Below are 21,052 nucleotides of genomic sequence, written 5' to 3' on the forward strand. Positions count from 1 at the left end.
CTTTAAAAACATAGGCAATTTTCAAAAGTCACTAATAGTATAGGAGTTGATGGGCGTTATTATCAAATTTGTTTTCCGATAAAAGTATATTTTGAGAACAATGCACAATGGTCCAGGAGGTGTAATTAAGTGGTAATTAGCATTTAGAGCTTGACAGTTATTCTCTAGATTGTCTTCGACAAAGTTGTTACATACGATAGAGCGCTCATTTTTATGTTATCAAAAATAGGATGACCAAAATTGTCGATGGAATGAAAAATCTAACTTTCTTATCTTTCTAGATAGAGGTGAACATAGTGCAACAATGTTGTAGCCTCAGTTATTTGAGACATCTTTGTAGAGCATAGTTTTTTCTCTATCTCTTGAAATAACCGATATAGGGCTTTCTTCTAAGCTACGTTAGGGCCACCATGAAAAAACTGTTTTTTTGCTCTAACTTTTATACTTAAAATTCTACATGCAACCTGTCTTCGGAAGACTTTTAGAGCTTTTTTTTTCATCACATTTATTTATTTAAGGCTCATTAGCATTTTAGCTGTAACAGAGCCGAATTTTAATCGTGTACATGTCACATGGTTATTATATCTATAATTAGCACATTACACAGTTGCCATTCGCCAGTATTTCTTCTATACCATTACATATGGTACGTTCACACAGTAGCCATTTAGGCGTAAGAGTATTCTTTCTGTTCTTCCATTATCCAGTTGGACCACCGGACAGCGGAGACAGTTGATTGATCATTGTTGAGTTATTTATAGAACAGCAGCCCGATGTGTCTTGCAGAGCAGAGCAGTTGTATGGATGAATCGATCTTATTTCGACCGAGGATCGATCTCCATCGTTGATGATTGTTGCGTGGACGTAGCTATTCTGTAACAACACAAAGATGGTCAATGAGGGTCCTGAGTTTTGAACTCACGATCGATCGCTTACTAAGCGAACGCGCAACCAATATGGCTACGGAGACCCTCTTTTAGAGCTTACTAATACAAATATTTTGCGATGCAATTCAACAGAATTTACAAGTTCTGAAATTGAAATCATGAGTTTTGGGTAACTTAACTTAACTCAACTTAAAGAAGGATTAATATATGGACAAGTTACGCATCACAAAACGTTAGTATTGATAAGCTCTAAAAGTTGTACGAAGACAGTTTTGATGTATAATTTGAAATGTGAAAGTTAAAGCAAAAAAATCCGTTTTTTTATGGTCACCCTGATGCAACTTGGAAAAAAACGCGCTAAATCGATTATATTGAAAGATAGAAAAAAGCTTTGTTCTACAAAGTTGTTCAAAATGATTGGGGCTACAACATTGTTCAACTATATTTATCTCTTTCTATACAGATAAGAAAGTTAGATTTTTTATTTCATCGACAATTTTGGTCATCCCATGTTTGATAACATAAAAATGAGCGCTCTATCTCGTATGTAACACCTTTGTTGGACTGCTGTTGTCTAAAGAAGAAATATCTCGCACAAAGTTGTTTTTTACGCTTTCTATCTAAGTTGCATTAGGGTAACCATGGAAAAACGGTTTTCTTGCTTTTACTTTTATATTCCAAATTCTACATCAAAACTGTCTTCGTACGACTTTTAGAGCTTATCAATACTAATATTTTGCGATGCGTAACTTGTCCATATATTAATCCTTCTTTAAGTTAAGTTAAGTTAAGTTAAGTTACCCAAAACTCATGATTTCAATTTTAATTTACTCAAACACAAAAAATAACATAGTTTTGAAAATCACGTATTATATAGAGTGAAATTTGCTCTTTCAAATTCCGTCAACAAATATTTTTTATGTTTGCTCCAGAAAGAATGAAAAACAAATGAAAAGAGCGTGTTGTTTGGGAAAAAATATCTATAACTTTGAGCGAAGTTAAGGTATTGACAAGTTCCGCATCGCAAAATGTTTGTATTAGTAAGTTCTAAAAGTCTTCCAAAGACAGTTTGTATGTAGAATTTGACATATAAAAGTAAGAGCAAAAACAGTTTTTTTTCATGGTGACCCTAACGTAACCTAGAGAAAAGGCGCTATATTTCAAGAGATAGAAAAAAACATTGTTCGACAAAGATGCCTCAAATAACTAGGACTACAACGTTGTCGAACTATGTTTACCTCTATCTATAAGGATAAGAAAGTTATATTTTTTATTTCATCGACAATTTTGGTCACCCTATTTTTAATAACATAAAAACGAGCGCTCTTTCCATGACTAATACAACTTCGTCTAAGACAGTTTTTGTCTAGAGAATAACTGTCGAGCTCTAAATGCCAATTCCCACTTAAATACATCTCCTGGACCATTGTGCAATGTAATAATAAAAATGGCGCTGTCGCGTATTATCTTTTCAAACGTATTAGAAGTATGAAAAATTCAACCTTTATATAGTAAACATTATGATTTTTTCACGTGATTTTTTATGTTCATTAACCATTCATTTCGATCACGCATTCTGTTTACGTGAATGAAAATGGTCGATTTTATACACTTTTTGCACACAAATAAATATTTGAACGATGATTTTCACTCGATTCCGTTAACGATGTTTAAAAACAAATATTATTATATTTTTTTTCTAAATGAAACTTGTCACATTATCGGGAGTTCAAAGTAATCCGAAACGTCTGAAAATAGAATAATTATTTCTGTTTACTGGTGTGACTCATTCGAGGTTGTTGAATTCAATAAATTCTATTGCAATTTAAAGACATTAATCTATCTATCTATATATAAAAAAATGGAGTGATGTCTGTCTGTCTGTCTGTTTCTCATAGACTCGGAAACTACTGAACCGATCGACATAAAAATTGGTATGTAGGGGTTTTTGGGGCCGGGGAAGGTTTTCGTGATATTTTGAGACCCCTCCCCCCTCTCTAAGGGGGGGCTGCCATACAAATGAAACACAAATTTCTGCATTACTCGGAAATTAACCAAGCAAACGAAACCAAAGTTGGCATGTGAAAGTTTGAGGGTGCAATAAATGTTTCTATGATGGTTAGACAGTCCTTCCCCCACTCAAAGGGGGGGCTGCCATACAAATGAAACACAAATTTCTGCATTACTCGAGAATTAATCAAGCAAATGAAACCAAATTTGGCATGTGGAGGTTTTAGGATGCAATAAATGTTTCTATGGTGTTAAGATACTCCTTCCCCCTCTCTTAGAGGGGGCTGCCGTACATATGAAACACAAATTTTTGCATTACCCGAGAATTAATCAAGCAAATTAAACCAAATTAGGCATATGGAAACTTTAGGGTGCAATGAATGTTTCTATGGTGGTTAGATACCCCTCCCCCCTCTCTTAGGGGTGGCTGCCATACAAATAAAACACAAATTTCTGCATTACTCGAGAATTAATCAAGTAAATGGGCGGGACGAAGTTTGCCGGGTTAGCTAGTATTAATATATTTTTACTAGCTGACCCGGCGAACTTCGTCTCATCTAGAAATGATTTTTGATGTGAAAACATTCGAACATTTACATTTTCTTACTAAGTACGATCATGGGTTCAATCCTAGAACTATTCATTAATTGGTCTTTTTATTGCCCGTTTTGGGACGCTCAACAGAGACAAATAGAAAAAAAATAAAGATGGCTCAAATCGGACGATTGCTTCCTCGTTAATATAATATATGGATATAAAATCATTATCGGACACAATTTTTGTTCAAGATTTTACTCGACTTGCAGAAAATGTCTGCCTTTTACATAGAACACACATTTGATATGTTAGAGTTATTTTTAATATATGATTCTTGTTTGAAAAGCGTGCTTATTCCACCTGAAAATCCATTACCATTTGCAGGAATACAAGCTGTAATATAATGGAAATGAATTGCGTTTTCACATGGCAATAGTAAAGTCTGTGTCGGCGTTGCTCAAGATAGTGTCTCGCAAGAGAATGTATACCTTCTCACACCACTTCTGTTGATTGTGTCGTAGGAATCGCACTCGTTTGCTCTCTCCTTTGCGTACATACCGACCATAAATTGTTGACACAGCTCTTGACAACGTAAAATGACGTTTTCCTGACCGCGTTAAATTATCATGTGATACACATAGAAATCCATCGAGCGCACCCTCTTGCTTGTTTCGCCTCCTCTGTTCATAATGTTCATAAACATTAATTCAAATAACTACTAATTAACGGAAAACTCACTTGTAACATCTCAATCTTTCGTTCGGTAGGACAAATTGATCCGCAAAAAACCGCTCTCTGGTGCTGAGCATGCCTAACTTAATGTCGATAATGATAATGTCGCAAAATTCGGGAAATATAAGAGTAATGATGTTTATAGTGATTGAAGTTCATATGACAGGATCTTGTGGCGAAATGCTTGTGCAATATCCGTCTTTTTCTTTCAGAACAGCGGGGGGAATTTCGTCAAAGAAATTTCTTCTGATCCGCACATTAGTCACACATATTGTAGAGCTTGTCATTCTGAATACATTCAAGGCGTTTTGCTTCTAATCTGTAAAAAACAACAAATTTCAACAAATAGGACGCATTAATTATCAGGAGGACCGACGAAGAATCTTAATTTGATTCTTTGAATTTTTTCCCTATCATTTTATTAACAATTCACAATTCACCAGTCTGAAGGAAAACAAATTCGGGTCCTATAATAACCATTCAATATATTCATCGATATTCTAATATCCACTAAGAGGAAAGCTCCATTTCTGAACACGAACCATAAACAGTTTCAAGAATGCTTTCTTAAACGTTGCACTGTATTTATGCCACGATTCCGTAGCATCCAACCATCCAATTCATGTGGCAAGCCCAAATCGCAATTACCAAATAGCATGCATCCCTCCCTTATACAGCCAATGTTGTTCCTGACCAAGTGCTCAAAACAAAAACTCAAATTGTGTAACAGTCAAAGAAAAACACTAAAGTGACATCAGTGGAAGCAAGCGACGAACCTCTTCTTCTCGGTCAAAGTCAAGCACCGAAGCAGCTCAAGCATCTCTCCCAGAACATAAACCGCATCGTCCGTCCCGCGCGTTATGTTAGCATCTCTCCCCCGTCAAGCAATGAGAGCCGTAGAGAGTAAGTAGAAAAAAAAAACAAGAACAACAACGAACTCCTCGTAACAAAAGTGCAAGTGACCATCTGGCAGCCTCCGTCTTGCCGGCTTTGCTCTTCAACTGCTCCGATGTGCCATCATTAGGCTAATTAGGCAACCTGGTTCGAAGGCAGCGACAGCAGTAAGACAGATCCATCCAGATAAGCCCCCTTCATTAAAACCGCATCATCACGCATCGCAACGCGTCGCCATCGCAAGTGATCTGATAACACACATACTCCAGCGCACAGGATCCTTCCTCCGCCCGCATCCAAGTCCGTGGCTCGCGAGAGGACAGTTTCGCGCGGGAAACAGTGTTATGTGCTCTAGTGGAAAAACAGAAAAGCAGCAAGAAAAAACCAAGTTAGCGCGCCATTAAAGATAATGACAAATGATTACCGACTTCATCTCCCGAGTAGCGCTCTGTGTGTCGCAGGTGCGTGTTAGCAGCAGCGCGGATGTGTGTTGAAAGTGAGCAATAGTTCGCGCGGGAAGAAAGTGAAACTGTAGCACTTGGCGGAAGGTCCACCCGACTCGACTCGGTCTGGCTAGAAGGAAGTAAAGTGTGTGAAACTGAGGGGAAAATAATCAAGTGTCCCACGGTCGGCACCCGTCGGCACCAAAAATTGTGATGGTGAAGTCATTCACGATTAATTGAAGCGCCTTTTTTTTTTTGGTTCGGATAAAATTATTAAGAAATATTGGACGAACTTACGCCGGCTTATGCTAATTAACCGTTCTCCTGTCAGAGGAGAGAAAAGAGACAGCGTGGGGGAAAAAAATTGCGCACTGTTTCTCGGATTTCTTGGCGCAACCCAGAGTGAAGATTCGCGCGTGTGATTTTGTTGTTGTTGCTCGGCGCGTCCTTTGCTGACAAAAAAAGAAGACTGAAGAAGCGGATAAAAAAAGTGCCGCTCGACCTCGAAGGGAAACCAGACCACAGACGCAGTGAAGTGGATTCGTTGACTTTTTGAGGTCCTGAAGTGATCGTTACGTAGTTGTTCCTGACCTTTGCGATAGCGGTGTGATCTTTTCGTGCCGAATTCCTTGCGGATCAGACGCACACACACTCACCCGTAAGTGAGAAGAAGACAGTCAACAGTGTCCAGCAGAAAGAAGCAACAAAATAAGATCATCATACTCGTTCGGCAATCAGCTCACGTCTGAAAAATGATGAAAATATGCGCAAAAAGTCAGCCACTTTAGAGTCTCAACTCGGACTGACCTTTCCCGCGTGGATCTTCGACGCGTCCGGAATGGATATATGTTTGTGTTATAAATAATTTCAAGTGCTCCAGCCTCTCGCCAAAAGAGCGCTGCTATCTTCCCGCGTGCAATTTTTCCTTAGCCGATTTCTTCCACCCTCCCAGCCTCCCCGCGAGACAGTGACTTTTAACGAGTGAAGATCAGCGGAACATTTATTAAATGACACTTTGTGAATGCTGCGACGGCCTCCATGTTTTAATTCGTGTTATTTTTTAAGGCTGCCGTTTTTGGTAGCATCCTTTAAGAGCACGAACCGAGAGTGACATTAATATTAAGCCGCCAAACGAAGACGAGTGCATGTGCTTTTTTTTTGTTTGCTCCACCGCTCCAGGATAATGTTAATCCCAAAACCCAAAACGGATGGTCTGAAGATTTCTGCCATTTGGCTTACGGCGATAAGCAATAAGCGCGCGTGAGCCCAAAAAGCGATACAACGCTGAGAAAATGAGCAAAAGCTCCTCATCCGGTGAATTTTTGTTGGCTGCGAAGCAGTGAAGACGACTCGTAACAGTGTGAGCGTTTTGTCGCAACAAAAAAACGGACAAAATCAATTTCCAGAAAATCACACTTCCCAGTGAATCGTCCCCACGCGTGCGGAACTCAGACTCCTCTCCCGACAGAATTCGGAACGACTCCAAAGAAGAGGAGAACGAAAGAAACTAACTTTTTTGATCGTTTGTGCAAATCTGGAAGGAACATCGCTTTGAAGGTAAGTTTGCAGACTGATGACAGATGGGAAGCAGTGAATGATATGAATGAGTAAATATTTACCGACGTTTGCATCTGTCCATTGATGCGGTCCCGCGATAACGCTTAAATGTCATGTAGAGGTTCGAATTTGACGACTCTTTTTGCTGAATTGCTGGCCAATGATTGCCACTCTGACTCATTTCCAAAGCGAATAATTCTCCTGTGAACTATGAGTGTGCACACAGGCTCCCATAACTATCAATTGTTATCACCAGAGCGATTTCAGTTGTATTCGAAAGTCGATTTGTTTTGTTTTTTTTTTTATTTGGCTCAAATTTTGATGATGCATCGTTTATGATCAAAAAGGACAATTTGTTCAACGAGGTATCAAAGTAAAGGTTGAGGTTGGTCAGGGCGGGCACGACAGCTTTGCTGTCAGCCGACGATTTGCATCAACCGCTGACCAATGACTGAGATGGATTTTAGCTTTAGTTTTGAGCTATTAAAAAGGTTTCTTGGGTGGAAATAAAACAAACATCATTCTGATACATTTTATCGTTCGAATAAAGTAACGCTCAAAACCATACACTTCAAACATTACTCTCTTGTTTTTGAATTATTAACATTTACCCCAGTATATAAATGGAAGACATAAAAAAATTGAAAAAAATATCCTACGTCAAAAAGTTCCTCTGAGGAAATTTGGAGAATAATATTCTAAATAAATGAAATGACTTTGTATTCCGGCTTTTAAATATTTCTCATACGATATTGTTCTCGTAGTCTCGCCTTTGTTGATGGTCAGAGCTTGTTCATTATTTCTTTAAATGGTGATGCTTCTTCTAGAAGTATTTTGTATCCGACTATTTCTACGACACTTAACGGCTAAATGATGGTATATTTGGCCATTCCCGACATTCATAAATCCAAGTAAATCGACTGTTGATGTTGAAGATGAACCAGTGTTCCGGAATGCTTGGAGGTGTAGAATTTTTGGCAGCTATGATCTTGTTTATCTCTAAATGTTGGTTTTATTTTTTTCTATGCACTACAAAATTAAAAGTCTTGATTCACAGTGTGCATGTAGAAATTAAGAGAAAAAAAATTACGCTGAAGGTACGTATTTTGAAAAATATGGTATGAAAAATGTAAAAATACTCCCGGATATCTGGTCGTCCGGTCTCGAAGCTTGCCGAATATTCTATATCCCAAATCCGGCCCAACTGTTTAATCTACATAAATAAAGAGACGAAACGAGGAAGAAAATATCCCATTTGAGCCGACTTCATTTTATTGTATTCGTCTCTCTCTCTGCCTGTAGATCAATGATATGGAGAGAAAAAATCGGAAAATTTTAAGAAAACTATGAAGGAAACTCGGAAAAATCGGAAAATCAATTGCCATATGTTTTACAATTACATCGTGATAAGCGTTGTGAGTCCATTAGATGTTTCCACTAACGAAATTGACCTTTGTTCGAAAGTGAAAATGGATTTTCAGATGAAATAACGCATTCCTATATCTTCTATCTATCTATCTACATAAATTGTTTAGTATTTAGTATAAATATTAAAATGAATTTTAATTGAAACTATGTGTACCTCAAATGAATTCCTTGAGTATTTAGCTAAAGTTAGGACAAAAAACAAGGTGATTTGCGTAATCTCGTTTTTTTTTTATTTTTCTACAGAATCACGTGTATGCAATTGAACAATCCGGTTCAATTGCACCAACGAAGCGAAAAAGTGTTCGTTTAGTCAAGTGGCATCCACGTTTTTGGGTCCAGAGGCCAATAGTGCCGATAAGAAAGCCTTCGCGTCGGACATTCCGGGTAATCCGCTGAAACATAAATAATAATAGATCGCCAAATGTGTGGCTAAGCGCGAGTCCCGAAGAAGAAAGCGTCCGATTTGAGCCGTCTTTTTTTTTTGTTGTATTCGTCTCTGCTTATAAATCAATGAAATAGAAAGAAAAATTGGAAAATTTCCGAAAAACTCTGAAGGAAAATGTGAAATTTGGAAAACTGAATTCTCATAAAAAAAACAAATCTATTGTTAGCAGTAGAGTAGAGTTTTTAAAGCTGGGTACAAACAATAGCTTTTTTTGTGTTTTTCCGGGAGATTAGGCATAAACACATTGTTTTTGTGAAGAAAAGTGAAAATTGTCAAAAAGTAACATGGAACAACTATGCGTAGAACGGCAGTATAGGTTACTTTTTTTTTACTTTTCGGTATCGGTTTAACTGTCAGATCAGCTAAACGGATTGTATAAATGGTTTCTAAGTGATTTGTGGGATTTTCGGGGGTCAAACAAAGTCAAACAAATAACAGATAATGATCTTGTTACTAAACCAACTTTAGAAAACACGGTGCAACAAAAAACACCGCCTTCTTTTATCCCATTTGTTTATTTTAGGCTCATTAGCATTTTAGCTGTAACAGAGCCGAATTTTAATCGTGTACATGTCACACGTTTATCATATCTATATAAATAGCGCATTACAAGTTGCCATTTAGACGTAAGAGTATTTCTTCTATACCATTGCATATGGTACAACACACAATAGCCATTTAGGCGTAAGAGCATTCCTTCTATTCATCCATTATCCAGTTAGACTAGCAGACAGCAGAGACAGTTATTATGATAATTGTTGTGTTATTAATAGAACAGCAGCCCGATGTTTCTTGCAGAGCAGAGCAGTTGGCAGATAAATCGACCTTTATTCGACCGTGGATCGATTCTCCATCGCTGATGATTGTTGCGTGGACGTAGTTATTCTGTAACAACACAAAGATGGTCAATGTGGGCCCTGAGTTTTGAACTAACGATCGATCGCTTACTAAGCAACCAATGTAACTACGAAGATTCCCAACACCGCCTTGAATAATAAAAAAAATATGTCATAATTGGAATAGGTGCCGATTTTCATTTATTCAACAAATTATTATGTCTCCCTCATTAATTGTTTTTACCCGCTTATACTCGCGCATACGGTCTGACAGCCCGAGACTCAATGAGGTGGCTGAATTAAATGACTTTCAAAACTGAATGAAGTAAAAGAAAAAATATTTTCTGGGGTTTTTTTCGTTCAATTGTATCTCTTTCTCTAAATAAATACTAACAACGCCTAAAAAGACACAATAGCAATATTACAGAGACACGCACAGTCTGTGAGTAGAAGAGTTACGATTTTGTGCGCGAGTTCAGGAGAGTTAATAAAGCTGTTGACAATATATTTCGGTGCAAATCATTCTGTCAAAATTACGGCCATAATCTTCAAGCGTGTTGGTGATGATCCAGCCTCTCTCCATCTACACACGTTCTGCTGCTTGCGGTAAGAAACATTGGACTATTGGTGCTATTAATAACACAACGATGGATGTTTCATATCAATGGCCTCCACAGTCCAATAAAACTGAACAGTGAAACAAAAAAAATATACTTTCGTTGGAAAGGCTATTGTGTATATAAGTTAATACCTTGAAGTTAATAAATAGCAGTTACTAGTTAAATAGTAAAAAATCAGGGAGCTCAAACTTGACGAATGTCTGTAATAATTATGCAAATATCAGGCACTCACAAAAACTCAGGGGAGCACTTTCAATAAACGCGCGAATTAAAACGTTTCCCACCCTATTTAAAATATGAATCGATCCGAAAAAAAAGCAATATCCGATGTTTTATATACCACATGTATATGTATACTAGCTGACCCGGAAAACTTCGTCCCGCCCAAAATTGTTTGTTGTTATCTATACCTCCAAACATTCACGTTTTATTACTAAGCGCAAGTTTATGGGTTCAATCGCAGAACTGTTCATTGATTGACCTTCTAATCGACCCCGTTGAATTAACCTTTTACTATAAGATTCCTAGTACTTCCACCAAAATTCATCATTAGAATATCAGATTATTTTCAGACACAATTCTTGTTCAAGATTTTTCAACCACTTGCAAATAACATGTTTCTCCGTTAAATGGAATGAATGTTTGATACACAAAATATAACAGAATGAAGACAGAAACCCACCTCCCCCCCCCTTCCTCCCTTGGATCATTTATTGCACCCTAAAACCTCCTTATGCCAAATTTGTGTTTCGTTTGTATGACAGCCCCCCCTTAGAGAGGGGGGAGGGGTCTCAAACTGTCATGAAAACCTTCCGCGGCTCCAAAAACCTCTACATATAAATTTTCATGTCGATCGTTTCAGTAGTTTCTGAGTCCATAAGAATCAGACAGACAGACAGAAATCCATTTTTATGTATATATACTAAGCTGATCCGGCAAACTTCGTCCCGCCCAAAATTTGTTTTTTGTTATCAATACCTTCAAACATTCACATTTTCTTACTATGAGCAATTTCATGGGTCCAACCGCAGAACTGTTCATTGATTGATCTTCTAATCGACCCCGTTAGATTTACCTTTTACTGTAAAATTTCTAGTATTTCTAACAAAACTCATCATTATGATATCAGATTATTTTCAGACACAATTCTCGTTCAAGATTTTTCAACCACTTGCAAATAACATGTTTCTGTGTTACATGGAAAAAATGTTTTATACAGAAAATAAGATAGAATAAAGACAGCCCTAAATCGGACAATTCCTTCCTCGAGTTCTGCACATTCAACACATTCGGCGATACTTTTTTATTGGTATAGATAGAAGAAGATATAGGAGTGCGTTTCATCACATTAAAATCCATTTCCAGTTTCAAACAAAGATCAATTTCGCTAGCGCAAACATCAAATGGAGTAACAGCACTTGTCACTATGTAATTGAAGAACATATGGGAATTTAATTTTCCGAATTTTCCCTTTTTCCTTCATAGTTTTCCGGAACATTTTCAATTGTCATGTTTGGTTGGAATATTTTTGGTTGAAATGTGTGTAATATTTTTATGAGACCCCCTCTCCATTCCAGAGGGGGGGAGGGGTGTGATATCATCATAGAAACAATTCTCATACCCAAAAACCCTCACATCCCAAATTGTGCTTGATTAGTTCTCGAGTTATGCAGAAGTTTGTGTTTCGTTTGTATTAGAGTGGTGGGAGGAGTGTATTCACCATAGAAACGTTTTGTGCCCCGTAAAACCTTCACATGCCAAATTTGGCTCCATTTGCTTGATTAATTTTTGATTTATGCAGAAATTTGGAATTCAATTTTCCGAATTTTCCTATCTTCCTTCAGAGTTTTCCGAAAATTTTTGGTTTTTCTCTCTACTATATTGATCTAGGGGAAGAGATGAATACAACAAAATACAGGAGGCTAGAATCGGACCATCCCTTCTTCGGGTTTTCCGATTTTGCCCTATATTATTATTTATATAGTTATAAGATATGGGAACGCGTTATTTCGCCTGAAAACCCACTTCCACTTACGAACAAAGATCAATTTCGATAGCGCAAACATCGAATGGACTAACAACGCTTTTTATGATGAAATTTTCGAACATGTGGGAATTCAATTTTCCGAATTTTCCGACCTTCCTTCAGAGTTTTCCGAAAATTTTCGGTTTTACTCTCTACTATATTGATCTACGAGAAGAGACGAATACAACATAATTAAGAAGGCTAAAATCGGACCATCCTTTCTTCGTGTTTTCCGCTTACCAACAGATTTTGCCTTACATTTTTATTTATATAGATAAGATTGGGAAGGAAAATGGTCGTGTCAAATTCAAAAACCGACCATGTACATTTTGTTTAACGGCCTAAAAAATGACCAGTGCAAAATTTCGGCTCAATCGGTCATGCTCTAAGGGCACCTCGAAGCGCTCAAAGCTTAGATTTTTTGACACTCGAAAATCTCCCAAGGAGGAGTACATGAAATCAGAGTTTTCAAAAAATATTTTAATACCAAATGTCTTCAAGTAGCATGAAACATCACCTAACGTATGGGTTGGGGCGCCAATGAAAATGGCCATCTCGATTTCTCATTCGTGATTTCCCGTGAAATGTTAATTTGCACGGTAAATTGCAAAATATCACCCAAATCGGACTTCATTTTCTAGTGTCGCAGACGTCAAAGTTAGAATTCTTTGAAAACCGGAAAACTACCCAAGAGGGGAGTACATGAAATCGGTATTTTCATCTGTTTATGCAAAAGGTCTTGAAATTGCATGAAACGTCGAGATTCACTGTTTTTTCAACATATTTTTTTTTGTGCAAAAAAAAAAACATTTTATTTTACCGAAACGCTTTGTATAACAGAATGAATAGAAATGGATAAAGTATGATGTGTGTAAACGCTATTTGAAAAATCTATCAATACCTTTTAGTTCGACACTAGCTGACCCGGCAAACTTCGTCCGGCTCAAAATTTGTTTTTTTGTCATCAATACCTTCAAACATTCACGTTTTCTTACTATGAGCAAGTTAGTTCATGGGTCCAATCGCAGAACTAAAGGGTGTGTCACATCAAATTGCATCACGGAAAAAAACGCTGTAGAAATTCGCCCAGTAGACCGATCCTTTTGAAAATTTTAGACAGTAAAATAAAAATAGTAGTATGAGTATGAATAAAAAGAAAATGCCAAAAGTTGTTTAATACTTTTGGCATTTTCTTTTTATTTATACTTCGAGCCCAAGCCCGTATGCTCGCACCTTCCTCTTTACCCCGTCCATAAGGTTCTGTACAACGTCAGGTTGTAGTTTTTTTTGAACAGAAATCCATTTTCTCTTGGAGTCCGCCTCCGATTTGACAACTTTTGGGTTCTTCCGGAGGGCCTGCTTCATAATCGCCCAATATTTCTCTATTGGGCGAAGCTCCGGCGCGTTGGGCGGGTTCATTTCCTTTGGCACGAAGGTGACCCCGTTGGCTTCGTACCACTCCAACACGTCCTTTGAATAGTGGCACGAAGCGAGATCCGGCCAGAAGATGGTCGGGCCCTCGTGCTGCTTCAATAGTGGTAGTAAGCGCTTCTGTAGGCACTCCTTAAGGTAAACCTGCTCGTTTACCGTGCCGTTCATCACGAAGGGGGCGCTCCGCTATCCGCAAGAGCAGATCGCTTGCCACACCATGTACTTTTTTGAAACTTGGATAGTTTCTGCTTGCGAATCTCCTCCGGAACGCTGAATTTGTCCTCTGCGGAGAAGAACAACAGGCCCGGCAGCTGACGAAAGTCCGCTTTGACGTAGGTTTCGTCGTCCATTACCAGGCAATGCGGCTTCGTCAGCATTTCGGTGTACAGCTTCCGGGCTCGCGTCTTCCCCACCATGTTTTGCCTTTCGTCGCGGTTAGGAGCTTTCTGAACCTTGTATGTACGCAGCCCCTCCCGCTGCTTGGTCCGCTGGACGAATGAACTTCAGAACTTCAAATTCAGCTTATTGGCGACATCCCGGACCGAACTTCTCGGATCACGTCTAAACTGCTTAACTACGCGCTTGTGATCTTTTTCACTGACGGAGCATCCTTTTTTGCCGTTCTTCACCTTCCGATCGATGGTTAGGTTCTCGAAGTATCGATTTAGTACTCTGCTGACCGTGGATTGGACGATTCCCAGCATCTTACCGATCTCCCGATGTGACAACTCCGGATTCTCGAAATGAGTGCGCAGGATTAATTCACGACACTCTTTTTCGTTCGACGACATTTTTCCAAATTTACGAAAAATTGACAGTGAAGCATGGCCAACGTGATCTATACACTCTTATCTGATTATAAGCGAAAGCTGAAGATATAATTTCTAAAAAAAAAAATTTCTACAGCGTTTTTTCCGTGATGTAATTTGATGTGACACACCCTTTATTCATTGATTGATCTTCTAAACGACCCCGTATGTATGGCAGCTCCCCCTTAGAGAGGGGGGTGGAGTGTCTAACCACCGTAAAAACATTTATTGCACCCTAAAACCTCCGCATGCAAATTTGGTTTAATTTTCTTGATTAATTCTCGAATTATGCAGAAATTTGTGTTTCATTTGTATGGCAGCCCCACCTAAGAGATGGGGAGGAGTATCTAACCACCATAGACTCATTTATTGCACCCTAAAACCTCCACATACAAAATTTGATTCTATTTGATTGATTAATTTGTGAGTAATGTAGAAATTTGAGTTTCATTCGTTAATTCTCGAGTTTTGCAGAAATTTGTGGATTTAATTTGTATGGCGGACATCCAACCCCACCCCCTTAGAGAGGGGGGTGCAGAGTCTAACCACCATAGAAACATTTATTGCACCCTGAAACCTCCATATGCCAAATTTCGTTTCATTTACTTGATTAATTCCCGAGTAATGTAGAAATTTGTGTTTGATTTGTATGGCAGCCCCCCCTTAGAGAGGGGGGAGTGGTCTCAAACTATCACGAAAACCTTCCCCTTTTTTTAATTTTCAAGCAATCTTTGCTTAGGCCCCTCTCAAAATTAAGACTGGGGTCACAATGGCAAACCGACGACGCAAATTTTCCTTTTTAGTTATAAAGACTTCGTCTCAAAAATTTGAGCCAAATCATAAAATACTAAAATAAAATTTATGAAAAAATCGTCATTTGTGGAGAAACAGTCAATCCGTCATCGACTCTCATATCCTGAGTGACCACATTGCGCAAAACTTCGATGAAGCATGGGACATCCGCCGTCTGTTGGGGCTACGCAGGTCCATAACTCATGCGTACCGTAGTGTTCGGTGTGGTCTCCACCTTTCGATGCTTAGATGGAATTTAGTTTTCAATTTTTTCCCCTGCTCCCCCCTTTCACTCATTTACCTCTGCTGCCGTTGATTGATGACGGAATTGGAGACGGGATGGCCGCTGGGCAGATGGCGGCTCGAATGCGTGTGTGCTCAATCGGGGCGATCTATTGTTTTCTAAAATCATAGGGCGCTGGGCGAAGGGAAAGTGGAGAAGTGGAGACGGGGTCTGCTCGATAAAAGCGCGCTAAATATATTAGCAAACGTTGTTGGAAATCGTCTGCCGCTTACGTACGCACATTGTGCGGTTCATCCGCCGAACGAATAAAAAAAGGTTTGTTAATACCTCGGCTTCTCCGCTCGGAGCTGTCTATTTATGTTTTATGGTTTGATGGTTTGATTGTCCACTTTTTTGTTAATCCACTTGTTCAGCGTTGTGTCAGTCGCCGTCGAACGGTTTAAAGTGGTTCAATAAAAGATGGATATTCGAGCGTTTAGAGCCCGGTGTCGTTTTTCTATGGTCTGGCTGGGCAGCGAAAGTCACCGTTTTGATTTGGTTTGGATCGATCCGCCGAGATGAGTGTCACAACTTCCTTCCTCGGCGAGTGGATGATCCGTAGGTTGGATCCGATAGTGCGACACAATCTCGACCGACCGGCGGTCGTCATCGTCGTAATATGATTCCCAACCAGCTGTAGCTGATTTATGGCTTTATGGCAGCCAATTTTGATGGGGAACTTCGCATTGAAGTTTCAAAATTTCGATTATTAAAAGCAACGGCACTCAGAACCCTGTCTCCGTCTACCCTCGAGGTATTGGGGTGCAGCGTGTTAAAATTAGACTAGCGGGCTTTTTTCTCTCTTTTCTTTCACTTTTTTCCCTCGACTAAATTGTTTGTTGACCGTTATTAGTGATTATAAATATGCCATAAATAGAAACCCAGGCTAGCCCCCTGATTACAAATGCACCCACGGGGTCCGAGGATCCATGAAAGTTAAGCCACCGAGATATATGTTTGCCAATAGGGATCTCTCATTTTGTAATCAGCACACTGTAAAGCACACACGCCCACCGAACCAAAATGAGATCATTTTGCGGTTCTTTTCTCTATCATGAACTACTCCCGGGCGGCATCGTTTATCAATTGTCGCATAAATAATCGCGGTCTGTGCGATTGGAGCGATTTGAGAGCGCTTTCGCGGAATCGAAGACCACGGGAATACTTGCTTTGTGTTGTTGGGGATTGACCCAACGATGAACCAGTATATAATTATTTTAAAGTTTTTCATTCTTCAAAGGGTGAGATGTTTTCGAAAATTTGAAGACACATATTTTCACTAAAATTAAATTTAATGAATGAATAGAAGAGAGATTTTTTCATGTTTTGTTTTTTCAGTGGAGTTAATATTTTGTTACGTTTAACTCGCCACAAAATTCACATTCCCACATTCTCACACCCTTTATGTACGGATCCTACATTTGCCGCAGTTTTCAATCACAAATCTTTCATCTTTCGAATTGGCTACAGTGAGTACCGGTTCTTGTACAGGGCGGTCTCGATTATACAGAAGACAGTACACAGTATCCCATTTTTTCCACTGCATATAATCGAGTCAAAAAATATATATTTTATTTGTTTTTTAAGCATATATTTTTGGTATTTTTATTATGAAAGAAGAATTTAATTCTTGATTCATCGCCTTAAAGTCAGATAACACCTTTCTCACATAAAAAAAATATCCAGAATCTCTTAGTAGGTGATAGATGACCATACTTGATGAAAAAATCCTTTCACGCATATGGTCGAATTTCAACAACGATAGAGTTATGAAACTTCTTTATCGTTCCGGGCTCCGTTTGCCTTAAGGTGGGACCCCGGTCTGGAAAATCGAAAAAAATTAATTTTTGTTTTTTTGCATTTTTGGGAAGCTTATGCCTTCTGAAATAAGGATGTTTCGATATTTGATTTTATTGAAAAGTTACAGCCAAAAGTATGAAATCACCTCAAGGGATATAGTATTGCTGTACGAATTTTAAAACGCGTTTTTTTCGAAACCATGTTATTTCAACTGGTGGTATCGATATCTCAGGATCTACTCGACCGATTTGGTTGAATTTTTTTTATCAGCATGTAAAAACGTATTATGTAAGGCGTTACAAAGCCGTTTTCTAATATCTATTTTTTTCGATTTTTTAAAAATCACTATTTAATGATAATTCATGAAGAATACCAAATTTTTAACAAAAAATGGCCGCCGTTTTGGCAATTTTTTCGAATTTTCGAAAACCCCTGTGTAACGCTTTAGGCCCCTAAATTTCAAAATATTTATTGGAATTTGTTCTACGACACCCCGTTGCTTTAGAACCGATACCACCAGTAAGGTACCGATTTTCAGACAGCATCGACGCATCCAGCTGTCAACAGCGTCGTAATCATTATTCGTGCACTCAACAAATGGAAAATACATCTTCAAATATACCTTAAACAATAACCAAAATACACGAAAACTTCACTTTATTCATAACATCCGAAAAAAAATTCACGAAAATTCTTTATTTTCCGACCTTTCAGACAGGCCTCACCCCCCCTTAAGCTGGCTCTACTTCAAAAAAGTACGCTAATTAGTGGATTTAAATAACATTTAGAAAGTGAAAAACTTAGAAGATAGTTGTTTTTAAAGTGTTCTTATTACTTTTATCCCAAAAAATCATAATGAACTTGATTGTTTCTATCAACTAAATCAAAACTTTCTAACCGCTCTACAATTTGATCTTTGACACCTAACTTCTGTTTTTCTTAATTTCGCTGCAATATCGCTTTAAACAATTCCTGGTGAGAACTAAACCAAAATCCACAAAAATCTCAATTTTTTACTCCACTGTACTCATCATAGCCTTATCACCTTAACGTTGAAATATTATTATTTTTTTCTAATAATTGATATTTGAAACATCAAACAAATATTTTTCCTCCAACTGTGCGATGTCTGTTCAAAAAGTATCGCCACTTTCGAATCTACGCGGGTTACATATACTGTTGATGGGGGTGAAATTGGGTCAAATATAGAGAAAGTTACTATTGGTAGTATCTTGACAAATATTGAGGATATTTTTGAAAGCTGTGAACTGTTTAATAGGAGATATATTTCCACAACTTCCAATGCATAGTAATTAACTGTAGTACAGATAGTTATTATTTAATAATTCATCAAAGTTTGACGTGTAAATAACCATCAAATAACACCTCAGAAAAAATCCTATGCCCAGCATTATACAGAACTACTAAAACTGTAAATATTGGATAGAATGATTCTTTAAAGTCTTGCCAGATGAGTCATTACTGATTTCATCCGAAAACACTTAGAAAAGACACACTGAGTTGACCTCGAGCACTGTTTTTTTTTGGCACACTTCTTGATTCTATTTGTAGCTATGCATTAGTGAAACCTATGGACACATGGTACTCTTTTCAGTTTTTTTATATTCCTTCTACAAAAAATGGCGGCCAAAAACCTTAAAAGTTGATGTCGACTTTGAAAAAAATTCAAAAATGTCAAATTAGGTATCTCTTTCCCTTAGAGCAGCGGTGGCCATCCTACGGCCCGCGGGCCGTATGCGGCCCTCCGACGTTGTTTATGCGGCCCACGGTCCGATTTGAAAAAAAAAATCATATGAGCGAAATTAGGAATATAGTTGAAAATTCTTCCATACAATTGATTAGAAATAACTTTGCGAGTAATTCTTGTTAATCGTTTGTATCCAAACTATCTAAATTCATGCAAGTAACGGCAGTAAAATTGGGTTTATACGTTGTCAGTTACTCGCTGGCGAGTAAACATCAATGATCTGAACAATTACGAATGTACCCATACCATGATTTTTTACATTTGATTTGTGTAAGTCCAGTGGATTAATTTTTTTTTGCAGATATTGGTGATTCAAAGCCCATGAAATAATTCTCCAATTTTCTCTACCCCATTCAGTTTCGAGTGCACCCTCTGTCAATCTACCTGCGAGAGAGGTAAACCGAATTAATGAAATTTAATATAAAAATATCCGATTAGTGTTCATAAAATACCTAAAATACAAAGATCTGGCTTCTATTCAATTCAGTGCTCTAATATTTTTCAAAATATTTTCCTTAGAACGTGTGAAATATGGACGTAAAAAGCTGCGTAAATTGCCCGGAGAACATGCAAGTCGGACGAAATTTGCTTAAAGCTGACTCCGAACAATCTGCAAAATTCAAAAGCCGTAATGTTTGTGTCGTCCCCGGATGTAAGCAGAGATATCGCCCCGGAATTTCTTTTCATGCCTTCCCTCCGAAAACGGACAAATCGCGGTATCTAGACTGGATCCAACGACTACGGCTAAAGATAGAACCTACAAAAACCTCCCGTATTTGTAGCCTCCATTTCACCGTGTCGAACTTCTACTCTCCAAGTATTCACATTCACATTTTCGTACTTTTGAAAAGTGTGAAACAGTCCAACTTGGTGCAAAATGTGCAATAATAAAGAAATAACATACTTAAGCAAATGATACAAAACAGCCATGACGTGTTTGCACTTCCCTTTGCCAGCTTTACAGGAACACGAAAACAACCATTTGGAGAAGGAGATTTTCGTAATTTTTATTGTATGGGGTTCCGAGCTTGGAGATGATGACTGGAGGCAGGACGAGAAAATACTGAAGCCTTCATCGTGAACTTCTTCAACACCAACTATTAAAAGATGTTCAGCTTTGAATACTTTTTCGCCTTCGACGACTAAACGGCTTCCACCCGCAGCGTAATCGAACACATCCGCAAACTCCACAGCCACGTTGCAGGTTTCATTTTATCCGACTGATGGCTCCTGATAATACATGAAACAAGGTCACAGAAAAACACTTATAAGTTAAATTCAGCTTAAGCTACGGCAAAGTTTTTTTCACTGCATAAGGAAAACTCATTTTCCAACCGTTTGCCACCATTACGAAAATTTCTGCAAAAAACGTTAAAAACGGTGCGTTTAAAAATCACATTCTTTTTGCAATTCTTTGTTGACATTCGCTTCACGCACACAAGCTGTCAAATTCAGCTTCGTAGTCGCGAATGACAGTGGCATGGTGTCGACGTCTGGTGGCAACTTCAAATTAGGGCCATAATTTGGGTCCCAAACTCATTAGTGTAATCTCCATCAAATTAGAAGACACGAAGCCGGTTTTTAAAATTTGAATGAAAATAGCCACATCATGTAATTTGATTATTTGAAACACGTGTTTGTGACTTTCATTCAACCAAATGGGTAAACAATTCCAACACTGTTGCTGAATTTTTTCATCATAATATAGAGTTGGCTTCATAAACAATTTTCGTATGAAACTTTTTCACCACCTG

At 38.2% G+C, this 21,052-nt stretch overlaps 1 protein-coding gene across 3 annotated transcripts in view; it reads left to right on the forward strand.

Moving 5' to 3' along the window:
- The window catches only part of LOC129776735 (MDS1 and EVI1 complex locus protein EVI1-A), a 277,466-nt gene that overhangs the window by 8,764 nt on the left and 247,650 nt on the right, over nucleotides 1-21,052 (forward strand). For 2 of the 3 annotated variants that reach the window (XM_055782556.1, XM_055782557.1), the window contains exon 2: nucleotides 4,844-7,060. The gene's annotated coding sequence lies outside the window, so the exon portion shown is untranslated. Of the gene's footprint in view, nucleotides 1-4,770; nucleotides 7,061-21,052 lie in introns of all 3 variants that reach the window. The other variant, XM_055782558.1, reaches the window with a different exon arrangement.

The sequence above is a fragment of the Toxorhynchites rutilus genome, chromosome 3 (assembly GCF_029784135.1).
Source record: "Toxorhynchites rutilus septentrionalis strain SRP chromosome 3, ASM2978413v1, whole genome shotgun sequence".
In the NCBI taxonomy this organism is placed as follows: domain Eukaryota; kingdom Metazoa; phylum Arthropoda; class Insecta; order Diptera; family Culicidae; genus Toxorhynchites; species Toxorhynchites rutilus.